Source organism: Danio rerio, chromosome 5 (genome assembly GCF_052040795.2).
Source record: "Danio rerio strain M-AB ecotype USA chromosome 5, GRCz13ab, whole genome shotgun sequence".
Taxonomy (NCBI): domain Eukaryota; kingdom Metazoa; phylum Chordata; class Actinopteri; order Cypriniformes; family Danionidae; genus Danio; species Danio rerio.
In genome coordinates this window covers 585,001-590,000 of record NC_141025.1, presented here as the reverse complement: position 1 = coordinate 590,000, position 5,000 = coordinate 585,001, and positions in this window count along the sequence as shown.

The window sequence follows — 5,000 nt, the reverse complement described above, 5'->3', positions numbered from 1 at the left end:
CTCCTCATGTCTCCTCATCTCTCCTCTTGTCTCCTCATCTCTCTTTGTGTCTCCTCATCTCTCCTCGTGTCTCCTCATCTCTCTTTGTGTCTCCTCATCTCTCTTTGTGTCTCCTCATGTCTCCTCATGTCTCCTCATCTCTCCTCATGTCTTCTCATCTCTCCTCTTGTCTCCTCATCTCTCTTTGTGTCTCCTCATCTCTCTTTGTGTCTCCTCATCTCTCTTTGTGTCTCCTCATCTCTCCTCTTGTCTCCTCATCTCTCTTTGTGTCTCCTCATCTCTCCTCGTGTCTCCTCATCTCTTTGTGTCTCCTCATCTCTCCTCGTGTCTCCTCATCTCTCTTTGTGTCTCCTCATGTCTCCTCATCTCTCTTTGTGTCTCCTCATCTCTCATTGTGTCTCCTCATGTCTCCTCATCTCTCATCACATCTCCTCATCTTCATCTCTCCTCTTGTCTCCTCATCTCTCCTCATGTCTCCTCATCTCTCCTCATGTCTCCTCATCTCTCATCACGTCTCCTCATCTTCATCTCTCCTCTTGTCTCCTCATGTCTCCTCATCTCTCCTCGTGTCTCCTCATGTCTCCTGGACTCTGAGCTGTATCTCCTGCAGGCTGACAGCAGTACCTGTGTGTGTGTGTGTGTGTGTGTCTCCTGCAGCTGTAGGTGTGTGTGTGTCTCCTGCAGCTGTAGGTGTGTGTGTGTGTGTGTCTCCTGCAGCTGTAGGTGTGTGTGTGTGTGTGTCTCCTGCAGCTGTAGGTGTGTGTGTGTGTGTGTCTCCTGCAGCTGTAGGTGTGTGTGTGTGTGTGTGTGTCTCCTGCAGCTGTAGGTGTGTGTGTGTGTGTGTCTCCTGCAGCTGTAGGTGTGTGTGTGTGTGTCTCCTGCAGCTGTAGGTGTGTGTGTGTGTGTGTCTCCTGCAGCTGTAGGTGTGTGTGTGTGTGTCTCCTGCAGCTGTAGGTGTGTGTGTGTGTGTGTGTCTCCTGCAGCTGTAGGTGTGTGTGTGTGTGTGTCCTGCAGCTGTAGGTGTGTGTGTGTGCGCTGCTGTAATGAGCTGTCAGCATCAGGGAGCTGCTGTAGCCCTGTTGATCAGCCAGCGGCCTCATTTCAGCTCTCTGATGTCTCGGCGTGTGGATTTGGAGACTTTGTTCATTTATAGAGGGGATTATGCGCAGGACTTGGACAGAAGCTGCTTCTGTGAGTGTGTTTGTGCCTGCGGGAGACAGAACTTGCGGGATATGTGGATGTGGGTTTATCAGCGTCTTCATAGAGGAGGTCACGCTCGGCTTACAGCGCTATTTCTGGACAGGATAAATGCGCTAATATGAATCTCAGCACACAATTGATGAGCTCTAATGCTGTCACCAGACCATAGCAGAGCGGATCGGGGAAGCGGAGCGCTGCTGCCCTCTAGTGCTCTCACACACACACACACACACAGCGAACAGTGTCACAAGGGTGTAGATTCACTCTTGACATTACCGGGTCCCACATCTCTAGAGCGCATGCATTAGGCAGATAGTTTTGCACTTTTAAAAAGATAAATAAAGCTTAATAATACAAAATAAGCACTTAATACACATATCAGTTAGAGTCCTGCCTGATGCTGCACTCGTCTGTTCACATGCTGCCCTGCAGTCAGGCTGAGAGGAGCTGTGAGTGATGACAAGTGTGGAGAGGTGTGTGTGTGTGTGTGTGTGAGTGTGTGTGTGTGTGTGTTGTGTGTGTGTGTGTGCGTGTGTTGTGTGTGTGAGTGTGAGTGTGTGCGTGTGTGTGTGTGTGCGTGTGTGTGTGTGTGTGAGTGTGTGTGTGTGTGTGTGTGTGAGTTGTGTGTGAGTGTGTGTGTGTGTGTGTGTGTGCGTGTGAGTGTGTAAGTGTGTGTGTGCGTGTGAGTGTGTAAGTGTGTGTGTGTGTGTGTGTGCGTGTGTGTGAGTGAGTGTGTGTGTGTGTGAGTGTGTGTGTGTGTGTGTGTGAGTGTGTGTGTGTGTGTGAGTGTGTGTGTGTGTGTGTGTGTGCGTGCGTGCGTGTGGGTGTGTGTGTTACGGGGATGAGCGCAGGCCATAGATATATACACTAGATATCGCATAGGGACCCTGAGCATGCGTCAATAGCGCCGCCATATTGGTACAGTGCTCCCAGGACAAATGTCAATCAACCGCACTAGTCAAGACAGTGTTATTACGTGAAGATGCGGGACTTTAGCGCTGTCTACTGGTGTAGTAACGACAAACAAAGAAATCAAAGCACAAAGGCAGAACATTTCATAGGTAATATTAAGTTTTTTTCTGTTTTTGTATGTTCTGAACTTTTGTGCTAATCAGGTAACGTTATTGATGATAACAGTCACTTACTGCATTCACCATACGGCAAAGCAGCTCCAACTCACACTAAACACTCGGCTTATGCTAGTTTTGTTGAATAAAATCAGCAAACAATGCAGAAGAAATATGACAACGAGATGCTGCGCTGCCAGAAACTGGTATTATTGTCGGCTAACGTTAGTGAAAGAGTCCTTCATAACAGAGATTCATTCACAAACGAATCGCTCCCTCCGTCAGTATGAGGAGTGAAAGCAGGAGAGGAGCTGTGTTTCAGGACATGATTAGATCAAATTTACCATGGAGGGTGAATAAAACATTTCTGTACACACAAACACAAGCTTTTTGTCAGGAATGCCCGTGTGGTCACTGATCCATCAATGTAGAAAAGTGATGTCAAATTATAATTTTCGTAATTAGAAAAAAAAATTGCATACTAACATCCAGGAAAACTCTTGATCATAGATATATGTGTGTATGTGTATATATCTGGCTGTGGGTAGCCACAGTCCTCCACTGTACATTGGTCCCGCATTCATTTTAAAGGAGCGCTACCCTGTAGCAAGATGGCGGCGCTATTGACGCATTCCGTCCAATAGACAACAATAGGCCAGGCGACATCTAATGTATATATCTATGAGCGCAGGCTAGCATCACGCTCCGTACAGGAAATGTTAAATGACGACGGCTTGATATTTAGCTGGAGTGGTATTGATGGTAGCTTATGATTTGATTGCTGTGTGGAGTCTATTTATGGGTGTTATTTATACATTTATATTTATGAGATTTACTGTGTGGTGTATTACCACTCTGGGTTGATGTGAAATGATGATGTTGCACAATTACGGTTGATACCCCTTGTTAAATGCCTTGTGGTGGTCATTTTAATTGCCTTACCTAATTATTTTTATGCAGTCCGCTAACAATCTTTACATCATGAACTTTGTGTCCTTTTGATTCTCTACCTGCTGCTCCCCTTGTGTGGAATTTTAATATTTGAGATTATTTTATGAAATAAAGTGAAACTAGTATTTAAATTAATTGAGTGTTTGACTTTTACTTGATTATTGTGGCCCAAAATAAATACTGTATTTTGTCCAGCAAAGAACTTGTGTTGTGTGTGTGTGAATACTTTATGCCCTTTTTGGGAGGGTTACACTTTTAACATCAGCCTCTCTGATGAACAACACTGGACAACACTCCCCTACAGCTGGTGTGTGCTGAAGCACTGGCGCTGTGGCTGCCTGAGTATCATCAGCTGGAGATGCTCTCGCGGTACTTTGATGACAGCGCCATAGATATATACAGTAGATGTCGCCTACCCTGTTGTTGTCTATTGGAAGGAATGTGTCAATAGAGCCGCCATTTTGCTACAGGGTAGCGCTCCTTTAAAATGAATGCGGGACCAAGGTACAGTGGAGGACTGTGGCCATCCAAAGCCAGAGATATACACATACACACATATATCTATGATCAAGAGTTTTCCTGGATGTTAGCATGCAATTTTCTTTTTATATTACGAAAATTATAATTTGACATCACTTTTCTACATTGATGGATCAGTGACCGCACGGGCATTCCTGACAAAAAGCTTGTGTTTGTGTGTACAGAAATGTACTATTCACCCTCCCTGTTAAATTTGATCTAATCATGTCCTGAAACACAGCTCCTCTCCTGCTTTCACTGCTCATACTGACGGAGGAGCGATTCGTTTGTGAATGAATCTCTGTTATGAAGGACTCTTTCACTAACGTTAGCCGACAATAATACCAGTTTCTGGCAGCGCAGCATCTCGTTGTCATATTTCTTTTGCATTGTTTGCTGATTTTATTCAACAAAACTAGCATAAGCCGAGTGTTTAGTGGGAGTTGGAGCTGCTTTGCCTTATGGTGAAGGCAGTAAGTGACTATCATCAATAGCGTTACCTGATTAGCACAAAAGTTCACCCGTAGACAGCGCTAAAGTCCCGCATCTTCACGTAATAACACTAGGCTCGTTTGACTTGGCCAAAATCTGCGCAGAATCGATCACCGGTGATCACCGCAAGATGCATGCCGGTTAGAAATGTGTCCGCCTTGCCTTCGCCTCGCTCTGATGTCACGCTGACGTGCGCCAAAAAACTCTCGCGATCGCGAGGCGGGTACCTCGGATAGATCAGTCGGCCGCAGTTGCTCTCAAAAGACTGCGTTACCAAAAGCATGATGGGAAACGACTGGCTGACGACACAGCTGAATGCTGATATGATGAGACTGACACATTACACTTTATTATCTTGTTTTACTAAGGTTTATAACTGGATTTGTTGAATACATTTTTTGTATTTTCGTTGATAATTAAAAAAAAAGCAATAAAGAGCATTACATGGTTATTTATTTAGATTTACACAAAAACAAAACACATCTTTGTAAAACATAACGTGACCTATTCAATATAAAATGTTATTAATAAATCATTAGGATGTGTGTGTGCTGTATTTTACTTCTCTCTCAGTTTTAAGTCCTGTTTGTTGCCATTTTCACTTTTTGTATGTTTGTGTGAATTTTGTATTGTAATTTTTATGCAGCATTATTCCATTATTATATACATATATTCAGAAATACAAAGGTAATCAGACTGTTTTGTCATTATGCCTCATCTTTGTGTGATTTCATATGAGAAGTGAAAAGGGTGTAGTAAACAAGACACACA